The following is a 12,812-nucleotide window of genomic DNA, read 5'->3' as shown; positions in this document are numbered from 1 at the left end:
TAAGGATCAAGAAAAGATCAAATTGTTAAATTCAGGAAAGTGTGCTGGGATTGCCAGAGTGTAGAAGCAGAGACAGGGAGGTAATGATAGGGAACCTGTAAGACTAAGAACAAAGGAAGACAAACATTTGCATTCCATTGGTTAGAGACCCTTATCAAAAGTTTATGTTTGAAGTTCGCCAATGAGTTAGACCCAACCCCTGTTGCTATGCTATGTGCAACTCCCTTAGCAAATAGGTAACTGCCACTTTTGCTTCTGTATTATGCTTGCTTACTTAGGATATATAAGGAACTAGCTGTAGGCGCCAGGCGCAGTTCCCATTTGCAGCTCCTACTGAGTATGGTGTCTCCGGACACCAGGGAATTTGCCCCTGCACAGGTGAAACTGGCCAATAAAGCTACATCTATACCTCTGAAAGTCTCCGACATTTGTTTTTTTTTTATACCTGGTGGATGCTTCAGCTGGGGGCTCGCCCGGGATTTGCCTCGGCGCAGTTTGGGGTTGGAGACCAAGGAGATAGCTCGGTATAAGTAAGTATTCTTTAAGGATTCTTATTTGGTTTCATTTTGGGTTCCGGAGCATATCACCTGTGATAGCAGACAGGACGCTGCTGGTGACCTACCCAGGACTCTCAGAGGCAGGACGCTGCTCTCTGAGACGAGTTTGAAAATTAGGAAGTGACCGGTCACATTAGAAAGGCGCTGCACTGCGTAACTGTCGGGCAATTCAATGAGAGGGGGAAATCCAAATGAGGAGCTTGCTTGTGTGTGTTTAAGTCTGTTTATACTTTTAAGCATGGTAGTTCTTGTATGGTTTTTCCTTGAGGAAGCAGAAAAAAAGAGGATCCAAACTGAAAGCAGCAAAATGGGTCAGAAGGAGTCTGTCCCTAATTCCCCACTGGATTGTGTACTAACTAATTTTTCTGACTTTCAGAAATGAGCTCAGGGATATGGCGGACCAGCTCCAGATAGGGAGACACTCCGCACCCTGAGTCAGCTAGAGTGGCCAACCCTTAACGTTGGCTGGCCCATTGATGGCACCTTTGATCTTCCTGTTGTGTTTGCTGTACGAGCTATCATATATCAGGTGCCCCACCCAGATCAGTTTTTGTATATAGATGTATGGATTGATATTGCTACTGAGAAGCCCGGGTATATCAAGAAGTGCCTGAGGGAGAATAAGCGAGAAAAAAGGGTAGTGTGCTTAGCTGCAAGCAATCAGAAGGCAGGACAGAGAAACAGGGAAAAGAAAGGAAATTCTGAAAAACTTGGGCCCCCGGAACAGCCCAGTACACCATCATCTAGACTTTACCCAGTGCTGCCGGGGGCACCAGAAGATCATTTAGACCCAGTGAATTTTCCCCCACCCTATCTGTGGCAGGAGGAACCTGATTCTTTGAGGCAGGACGAGAAGGGGTTTTTAAGTCTGCCTCACACTCGAGGAGGGGAGGTATATGAGGAGGCAGCAGGTTTGGCAGGAGGAACCTCCATCTTGCCTTCTTCTTTGGCAGGTTTGGCGGGAGAGACCGCCATCTTGCATTCTCCTTCAGGTTTGGCAGGAGAAAGCGCCATCTTGCCTTCTTCTTCAGCAGGTTTGGTGGGAGGAACCCAGGAAAACGCGGCCATTTTACTGCTCCGGAGGTGCCGCCGGCACCAGATGCTGGTTCATGGGTGCCTCCTCGCCTCATTTATGTGCCTTTTTCTACCAGTGACTTGTACAATTAGAAGCATCAGAACCCTCCCTTTTCTGAGAAACCGCAGGGATTAATATCTTTGCTTATACTTCCAAACACATTTTATGAGGCCAACATAACCCTCATACCAAAACCAGGCAAGGATGGCACAAAAAAAGAAAACTACAGACCAATACCTCTAATGAATACAGATGCTAAAATACTAAACAAAATACTAGCAAATTGAATACAACAACATATTAAAAAAATAATACATCATGATCAAGTGGGATTCATCCCAGAATCTCAAGGATGGTTCAACATATGTAAAACAGTTAACGTAATACACCATATCAACAAAACAAAGAACAAAAACCACATGATCTTATCAATAGATGCAGAAAAGGCTTTCGATAAAATACAACACAATTTTATGTTTAAGACTCTCAACAAAATGGGTATAGAAGGAAAATATCTCAACATGATAAAGGTCATATATGATAAACCATCAGCTAACATCATATTAAATGGCACAAAACTGAAGGCTTTCCCCCTTAAATCAGGAACAAGACAGGGTTGTCCACTCTCTCCACTCTTATTTAATGTGGTACTAGAGGTTCTAGCCAGAGCAATCAGACAAGACAAAGAAATAAAAGGCATCCATATCAGAAAAGAAGAAGTAAAGGTATCACTTTTTGCAGATGATATGATCCTATACATCGAAAACCCCAAAGAATCCACAAAAAGACTACTAGAAACAATAAGCCAATACAGTAAGGTCGCAGGATACAAAATTAACATACAGAAGTCTATAGCCTTTCTATATGCCAACAATGAAACAACTGAGAACGAACTCAAAAGAATAATCCCCTTCACAATTGCAACAAAAAAAAAATAAAATACTTAGGAATAAACATAACAAAGAATGTAAAGGACTTATATAATGAAAACTATAAATCATTGTTAAGAGAAATTGAGAAAAATATAATGAGATGGAAGAATATTCCTTGTTCTTGGTTAGGAAGAATAAATATAATCAAGATGGCTATATTACCCAAAGCAATATACAAATTTAATGCAATTCCCATCAAAATTCCAATGACATTTTTTAAAGAAATAGAGCAAAAAATCATCAGATTTATATGGAACTATAAAAAACCCTGAATAGCCAAAGCAATCCTAAAGAAAAAGAATGAAGCTGGGGGCATTACAATACCTGACTTCAAACTCTATTATAGGGCCACGACAATCAAAACAGCATGGTATTAGCAGAAAAATAGACACTCAGAGCAATGGAACAGAATAGAAAGTCCAGAAATAAAACCACATATATATAGTCAAATAATGTTTGATAAAGGGGCCAAGAACATACAATGGAGAAAAGAAAGCCTCTTCAATAAATGGTGCTGGGAAAACTGGAAAGCCACATGCAAAAGAATGAAACTGGACTACAGTCTCTCCCCCTGTACTAAAATTAACTCAAAATGGATCAAAGATCTAAACATAAGACCTGAAACAATAAAGTACATAGAAGAAGACATAGGTACTAAACTCATGGACCTGGGTTTTAAAGAGCATTTTATGAATTTGACTCCAATGGCAAGAGAAGTGAAGGCAAAAATTAATGAATGGGACTACATCAGACTAAGAAGTTTTTGCTCAGCAAGAGAAACTGATAACAAAATAAACAGAAAGCCAACTAAATGGGAAATGATATTTTCAAACACCTCAGATAAGGGCCTAATATCCAAAATATACAAAGAACTCATAAAACTCAACAACAAACAAACAAACAATCCAATAAAAAAATGGGAAGAGGACATGAACAGACACTTCTCCCAGGAGGAAGTACAAATGGCCAACAGATATATGAAAAGATGCTCATCTTCTTTAGTTATTAGAGAAATGCAAATCAAAACTGCAATGAGATACCACCTGACACCTGTTAGATTAGCTATTATTAACAAGACAGGTAATAGCAAATGTTGGAGAGGCTGTGGAGAAAAAGGAACCCTCATACACTGTTGGTGGAAATGTAAAGTAGTACAACCGTTATGGAAGAAAGTATGGTGGTTCCTCAAAAAACTGAAAATAGAACTACCTTATGACTCAGCAATCCCTCTACTGGGTATATACCCCAAAAACTCAGAAACATTGATACGTAAAGACACATGCAGCCCCATGTTCATTGCAGCATTGTTCACAGTGGCCAGGACATGGAAACAACCAAAAAGCCCGTCAATAGATGACTGGATAAAGAAGATGTGGCACATATACACTATGGAATACTACTCAGCCATAAGAAATGATGACATCGGATCATTTACAGCAAAATGGTGGGATCTTGATAACATTATACGAAGTGAAATAAGTAAATCAGAAAAAAACGAACTGCATTATTCCATACGTAGGTGGGACATAAAAGTGAAATGAAGAGACATTGTTAAGAGTGTGGTGGTTACAGGGGGAGGGGGAAAAGGGAGAGGGAAAGGGGGAGGGGGAGGGGCACAAAGAAAAGTAGATAGCAGGTGACAGAGGACAATCTGACTTTGGGTGATGGGTATGCAACATAATTGAAAGACAAGATAACCTGGACTTGTTGATCTTTGCATATATGTAACCTGATTTATTGATGTTGCCCCATTAAAAAAATAAAATTATAAAAAATAATAATAATAATAATAATATCTTTGCTTGAGGCTCTTTTTAGGACCCACCAGCCAACGGGGGATGATTGTCAACAGGTCTTGCAAACTCTTTTTACTACAGAAGAAAGAAACAGGATAATGAGAGAAGCAGCAAAGGTTGTTTTAGAGGATGGGGGAATGGATGGGGAAGTCGAGAATGTCCTTCCTAAACAACCCCTGAATTGGGACCCAAATACTTCTGGGGGAAGGGAGGCACTCTTCCAGTACTGCCAGGCTCTGCTTCGGGGTTTAAAGGCAGCAGCCAGGAGACCTACTAACTTCAGTAAGGTAAGTGAGGTTATTCAAGGAAGGGAAGAGTCCCCCACTGCATTTTTAGAGCAGCTAATGGAGGCCTACCGGGTTTATACCCTTATAGATCTAGAGGCTGAAGAAAATCGCAGGTTGGTGAATATAGCCTTTGTGATGCAAGCTGCATCAGACATTAGAAGAAAGCTTCAGAAATTAGAGGGATTTAAAGGAGAAAATAGAAGTAAGCTATTAGAAATAGCTCAGAAAGTATACATAAATAGGGATGACCCAGAATTAGGAAGAGCGGCTGTAAAAATCCTCCTTGCCACTCACAAGTCTAAAGGGAAGGAAAAGAAAGGGCAGCAGCCCCAAGGCAAGGGGAGAGGCCCACCGCAGAAGCAAATAGACAAAGATCAGAGTGCATATTGCAAAGAGAAGGGACACTGGAAGAAGGATTGCCCTAAAATGCGGGCTGAAAGGCCCGAGCGGGAATCGCAAGTACTGCTCCAGTTGGACTGATAGGGCCGGGGCTCTATCCCTGTTGGCTCCCAGGAGCCCATGGTCACCTTGACAGTTGAAGGAAAGCCCACTGATTTCCTAGTTGACACGGGAGCCACCTACTCAGTCTTGAAAAGCCCTCAAGGACAAATACAAAAAGAAACTACAAAGATAGTAGGGGTAACGGGAAAAGTGGTAACTTACCCATGGGCCTCCACAAGAATTACTAATTTGGGCTGCAGCACCATCACTCATTCATTTCTAATCATTCCAGACTGTCATTACCCTCTGTTGGGCCGAGACCTCCTCCAGAAACTCCATGCCACCATCACCTTCAAGCAACAAGATAGCAGCTCTCAAGAGAACAGCAAGGGAGGTAGTCTGGAGGTAATGGTGCCCATATCTGAAAAATATTTGATAGCAGCCCTCCAGGAATGTAAGGATGAAACTATCAGGGTCCCAGAGGAGTTACAGAAACAGGTGCCCGGAGTGTGGGCAGAAACCAACCCACCAGGCCTAGCCGCCCATCAGCCACCTGGCATAGTGCAGTTGCTGAGCACTGCTAGTCCAGTGCGGGTAAGGCAATACCCCATACCTGTATGGGCTAAAGCAAGGCATAGCACAGCATTTGCAGCACTTATTCACAGCAGGTATCCTCCAGGAATGCCAGTCAGCCTGGAACACACCTTTGCTCCCAGTCCAGAAGCCTGGGACCCAGGATTATTGCCCGGTGCAGGATCTGCGAGAAGTAAATGCCCGGGTAGAGACTATTCACCCTACGGTGCCAAATCCCTACACTTTGCTAAGCTCGTTGCCCCCTACTCATATCTATTACTCAGTACTAGATTTGAAGGACACCTTCTTCTGTATTCCATTAGCCCCCAAGAGCCAGGACATATTTGCTTTTGAATGGAATGATCCAGAGAAAGGACTAGTGGGGCAGTATACATGGACCAGGCTTCCCCAAGGGTTCAAGAACTCCCCCACTATCTTTAATGAGGCTCTGAGCAAGGACTTGCAGGGATTTTGAGCTGCTCATCCATCAGTTTTACTGCTTCAATATGTAGATGACTTTCTCATTGCTGCAGCAGAAGAAGAACAACGTAAAGAGGCCACCCTAGCAGATGGGGACTTTCAGCAGATGAGATATCGAGTCTCTGCCAAGAAGGCCCAAATTGTCACCCAAACCGTAAGTTACTTGGGTATAACTTACAAGGGGGACAAAGGACATTATCCAGTCGAAGGATTCAGACTGTATTACAAATCCCAGAACCTACTAACAAGAGGCAAGTACGAGAATTTCTGGGAGCAGTGGGCTATTGCAGACTTTGGATACTAGGGTTCGCCAAACTGGCCAGGCCTCTTCACGAGCTGACTAGGGGAAAGGAAGAACAGTTTATTTGGACAGACAAGGAAAGGAAATCTTTCCAGGAATTGAAGGAGGCCCTAGTGGCTGCCCCAGCGTTGGCCTTGCCAGACATGGCCCAACCCTTTCAGATGTACATTGCTGAAAAGAATGGGGTAGCATTAGGAATCCTTAGCCAAGAGCTTGGGCCATGGAAGAGGCCGGTAGCATACTTGTCCAAAAAGCTAGATCCCGTAGCGTCTGGCTGGCCAACTTGCCTGAGGGCACTTGCTGCTACCTCAACCCTAGTCAAAGAAACTAATAAACTGACATTGGGTCAGGACCTCCAGATAATTGGAGAACATTATTTAGAACAAGTGCTGCGAGCCCCACCAGATAGATGGCTTTCAAACGCTCGCCTGATGCAGTATCAGGCACAGCTATTGAATCCTCCAGCAGTGCAGTTTTTGAAAACAGCAGCCCTAAACCCTGCCACCTTGCTACCTTTGCCAGACCCAACAGTGGTCCATGATTGCAGACAGATACTGAATACTGTTACAGGGGCTAGACCGGACCTTCGGGACCAGGCCTATAAGAAGGCAGACCTCACGCTGTTCACTGATGGAAGCAGCTATGTCTGAAATGGACAGAGATGTGCAGGAGCAGCTGTAACCACCCAGAACAGTGTTTTTTGGCAAAGGGCATTGCCAAAAGATACGTCTGGACAGTGAGCAGAGCTAATTAGACTGACACAGGCCCTCCAGATAGCTGAGGGCAAAGTGGCCAACATTTACACGGACAGCAGGTATGCCTTTGTCACTGCCCATATTCATGGTGCCATTTACAAGGAAAGGGGCTTGCTAACAGTGGGAGGAAAAGAGATTAAAAATAAAACTGAGATCTTGGCACTGCTTGAAGCCATTTGTCTTCCCTCTAAAGTAACCATAATTCATTGCAAAGGACATCAAAAAGGGGACTGTCCCATTGTTCAAGGCAACCGTTTTGCTGACATGGCTACCAGAGAAGCTGTGGAAAGAGGGACTACAGACATTCTTCCACTCTTGCCTCAACCCTTGCTGCCTCCAAACCCTAAGTATGCTCCTGAAGAAGAGCAAGAGGGAAGGCAACTAGGGGGTAAAAGAAATAACCAAGGGTGGATAGAACTTCCTGATGCCAGACTCTACCTACCCCAAGGAGTAATAGGAGGAATTGCAAAGGAGATCCATGCAAGTTCCCATTTAGGGCAAAATAAGATGGAACAACTAATTAAGAAGTATTATGGGGGACCCCAGATTAGAAATATAGTTCAATCTATAGTTTCTAGATATAAGGCTTGTGCTAAGGTCAACGCTATTAATAAGAAGCTTCCCCCCTCTAGGTAGGTATAGAGGAAAGTGCCCAGGAGAATTGTGGGAAATAGATTTCACGGAAATGACTCCAGGAAATGCAGGATTCAGGTATCTACTTGTGCTAATAGATACCTTTACAGGATGAACAGAAGCCTTTCCTACCAAGGGTGAAACCGCTTCCACAGTTTGTAAAATTCTACTAAGAGAGATCATCCCTAGATATGGAATCCCTATAGCTATAGGATCTGACAATGGACTAGCTTTCATCTCTAAGATTTCCCAGGAAATAACTAAGAGGCTAGGAATTAATTGGAAATTGCATTGCATTTACAGGCCTCAAAGTTCAGGACAAGTAGAAAGAATGAATAGGACTTTGAAAGAAACTTTGATTAAGTTGAAGAAGGAGACCGGCGAAAACTGGGTAGAATTACTCCCTTTTGCCCTATTCCAGGTTAGATGTACACCTTATATTAATAAGTGGACCCCCTACGAGCTCATGTTTGGACAACCAGTTCCCCTGGTTCCCCAACTTACCAGGGAGGAAATAGAGGTGTCTAATCATAACTTCCTCAAGTCCCTACAGGCATTGCAACAGATTCAGAGAGAAGTAAGGGAACTGCAGGAGCAAAGGATTGCAGAATCGGAAAGCGACACCCAGAGACCCTCACCACCAGACCCTGGACAGTGGGTATGGATCCTTAACCACCGCCGAGGAAACCTAGAACCGCGGTGGCAAGGACCGTTCCAGGTATTACTCAGCATTCCCTCTGCAGTCAAGGTGGCTGAGAAACCTTATTGGATTCACCTCTCCCACATGAAACCTGCTACGCTCAGTGAACAAGAGACTGATCCCAAGCAATGGAGAGTACATACAGACCCCAAGGATCCTTTAAGGTTAAGATTTTCATCTGTGTCCTAGGAATACTATTTGATTTTGCTAACAGTGAGTTTGGACCTCCTGTAGACCCTGAAACATTTCTTAGAAAATTATATGGGCCCCCATGTGAGTGTAGGGGTGGCACATATAGTGTACCACCTGAGCAATGGACAAGGACAGTAGACTGCACCAATAAGGTAGCCTACCTCACTTATCAATGGTGGATACCCACTCTTATGGATATTAAAACAGGCAGACCCTTAAATTCAGGGGGATGGTCACGAGGAACACAAAGTCAGCTACATACGGGGGGTTTAGAACAACGTTGGATCTGTCGTGTAAAGCCTCACAGTATGCCACCAACTGTAGGAAAGGATAAGTCATACCCCAGGGAGTGTGAAACCATTTATGATCAAATGCATTCCACTTGCTATCAGGAATTACAAGAATGCATTAAGAGCAATCTGACAATATATACTGCAATTCTAATAAGAAACAGAGAAGGAAAAGCACCAGATATTGGGACAAACCACTATATGCAAGCCTCATGTAGAGGTACAGCGGGAAAACCAGTGTGCTGGACCAGGGAGCTACCGCTGCATATCTCAGATGGGGGTGGGCCTCAAGATGCAGTACGAGAGTTTCGAGTCCAGAAGAAATTAGAGCAAATACTTGAGAACATGTTCCCTAGAATAGACTATCACCAACTAACATTGCCTAAGGGCCAGGATGTTGATTTGGATACCCAAACCTCTGAGATATTATTAGATACCTATAAGGCTCTGAACCTTACCAACCCAATTCTGGCTGCTGACTCTTGGCTTTGTATGACTCTAGGCACACCAATACCTATTGCAATCCCCTCCGCAGTTAATGAATCTGCACTTGCTCTTGTCTTAGGAAATAGAAACTGCAGTGGCAACATTCCTTTTAGAGTTCAATCCCTAGAGTTTTTCAATGTTTCCTGTGTAATCAGTTACCCACAAAATAATAGTTTAGACATAGATGTTGGATTGGCAGATTTTCCTAATTCCAGCCGGTTCATCAACTCCAGTTCACCCTTATGTGCAGATACGGGGAAGGTATGGCTATGCGGAGGTAATTTAGATTTCTCCTATTTACCTGTGAATTGGACCGGGGTTTGCGTACTAGCAACTTTAATGCCAGATATAGACATCATCCCTGGTGATGAACCCGTCCCTGTTCCCACTTTAGATTACATTAGTGGATGGCTCAAAAGAGCGGTTACATTAATCCCCCTGTTAGTTGGTCTAGGAGTAACTGGAGCAATAGCATCTGGAACGGCTGGACTAGGGGTGGTCCTTCACTCCTATAATAAATTATGATATCAGTTGATTGACGACATCCAATCTGTGTCTCGGTCCATCGAAGACATACAAGATCAATTAGATTCCTTAGCTGAAATGGTCCTACAGAATAGGAGAGGTCTAGATTTACTAACTGCAGAGCAAGGGGGAATTTGTCTGGCATTACAGGAGAAATGCTGTTTTTATGTTAACAAATCTGGAATAGTCAGGGATAGAATAAAGAAACTACAGGAAGACTTAGTAAAAAGAAGAAGAGAACTCTTCAAAAGCCCTTTGTGGAGTGGCTTTAATGGGATGTTGCCATACCTACTTCCCCTTTTGGGTCCATGTATTGGCTTCTTGTGTCTTATATCCTTAGGCCCTATAATTTTAAATAAACTACTCACTTTCATTAAAGAGCATATAGACATTGTTAAGTTAATGGTCCTGTCTCAACCCTACACCTCCTTCCCTCTGATGAAGAATCAAGGGTTTGATTATACCCCAACAGGAGTGGGGAATGTAAGGATCAAGAAAAGATCAAATTGTTAGATTCAGGAAAGTGTGCTGGGATTGCCAGAGTGTAGACGCAGAGACAGGGAGGTAAGGATAGGGACCCTGTAAGGCTAAGAACAAAGGAAGACAAACGTTTGCATTCCATTGGTTAGAGACCCTTATCAGAAGTTTATGTTTGAAGTTCGCCAATGAGCTAGACCCAGCCCCTATTGCTATGCTATGTGCAACTCCCTTAGCGAATAAGTAACCGCTATTTTTGCTTCTGTATTATGTTTGCTTACTTAGGATATATAAGGAACTAGCTGTAAGCGCCCGGAGCAGTTCCCATTTGCAGCTCCTACTGAGTACGGTGTCTCCGGACATCAGGGAATTTGCCCCTGTGCAGGTGAAACTGGCCAATAAAGTTACATCTATACCTACCTCTGAAAGTCTCCTACATTTGTTTTTTTTTATTATACCCGGTGGATGCTTCATAGAACAAGAGTAAGAGAACCAGGATACAATGGGACATGGAAGCCAAGTAAGGAGAGAGTTGCAAGGATATGTCAGTTATAGCAGGAAATCAAACAAACAAACAAACAAACAAAAGATTCAAGAAAATAATCACTAGATCACTGGAACCTTGGTGAGAACAGTTTCAGTCCCTGTCACCTCCCTAAATCATCTCCCCTTAAGGGAAGCCTGCGGAGTCAACAACAGACTGAGCTGCATGTTTGCTACTGGCCCAGCTGCAGTAGCCCATCTGGAAGGCCCGGCCCTGGGGCAGGTGTTCCAGGCATCCTGGAGAGCCTGACTCCACAGGGCACAGCAAGCACTCAGCAAAGGCTGCCAGGCAAATGCAGGTGAGCCTGGCTATTTCCTTATAATTTTGTTTCTGGCAAAGTGCTCTCTACTTAAAAAGGCCTTTCCTCAGGAAAATGAGGACATTTGCTTTCTGTTGCAGGCACCCTGGGTGAATTATGGCAGTAGATGCCCATTGTTCTGGGGCCTGCTCTCCTCTCATTAAGCAGACTAGAAGGTTGCTGATCAGTGGAGTTGGGAAAAAAAAAGTCTGGGGACAAGAACGCTCTTCTGATCCCTAGGCCTTTCCTGACCATCAACCTTTTACCCTGTTCCCAACTGTGAAACTATCACACAGAAATACAGTGTGTTGAGAGAGAGAGAGAGAGAAAGAGAGAGAGAGAGAGAGAGAGAGAGAGAGGGTGTGTGTAAAAGGGTTCACTTCCGGGACAGCTCAAGCCTTATTAAAGTTTGCAGTTATAGTTAGTGGAACTGATCCTAGGCTAATTAGCCCAAAGTCAGAAAACCAGGGATCTAATCCCAGCTGCATGACTGCTCTGTAACCTCAGGCAAGTCACACCTGTTTTCTGAGCCTGGCCCCTTCCTCTGTGAAATGAAGGTATGAGATAGATAGAGGATCTTTGAAGTTGTAACAAGTAACAAGTCCATGATGCTTTCTTTGATTTATTGTTTTGAGTGAGGGACTTGAGAGGTGTGTCTGCAGGTATGGAGAGTAGTGGAACAGGAAGGGCAATTGAATTCAGGTGTCTGTGCCCAAGCATCAATGCCTAAGATAGGGCACCTGAGCTGTCAATCAAAGAATTCCCTAGGAGTGCAGGGCGGTATCTGGTTGTCTGGTAACAGCGGTGGTCTCTGAGCAAAGAGCTAGCATATGTAACCCAAGCCAGAGGGACCATTCCAGAAAGCTAGCTGCCGAGAAAATCAAAGGAGGTAAGACATCCTTGGCTGGGACCCCAAAACCTGGTGGGGGTGGCCAGGAATGCTCCAGAAATGAGGGCCTTGAAGAGGTACGATTCCTTGTTGTTCTTAGGAGCAGGAGAAATTTCTTCAAAAATAGAGTGTTTTTATCACCTCTGCGTATTTCTCCTAAAACCAGGAGGAGGGGGTGGAAGGGAAAGGGGGAGGGGCTGAGAGCTCAGTTCCTGGGTCTTTTCCACTCCATTTCCTCTCTCCTGAGAGGAGAGTTTATAAAACAGCTCTTCCTTTCTAGGGGAGAGATACTAAGGGGAAACATTTGCTGATGAGAGAAATGTGATTGGATTTAAGAGCACCCTGGAGACCAGAGCAGGATGTTGTGGGACCCGAACGAGGCAGCAGATAGAAAGCTAAAAAGATAGGGGAGAAAGAAGTTCCCCTTGAGATAGGGAGTGCGGGTCAGGGGAAATAGAATCCTTACTCCTGGAAGTTGGCTCCTTGCCATTTCATAGCCTCTTCAGCTTTCTGACCCCAGTGCCTTTTATGGGTCCTGGTACATAGCAGTAGCTTACTGAATATTTGTAAAACAGACTTGA

Source organism: Saccopteryx leptura, chromosome 10, assembly GCF_036850995.1.
Source record: "Saccopteryx leptura isolate mSacLep1 chromosome 10, mSacLep1_pri_phased_curated, whole genome shotgun sequence".
Lineage (NCBI taxonomy): Eukaryota > Metazoa > Chordata > Mammalia > Chiroptera > Emballonuridae > Saccopteryx > Saccopteryx leptura.
Note: the sequence above shows the minus strand (reverse complement) of the source record.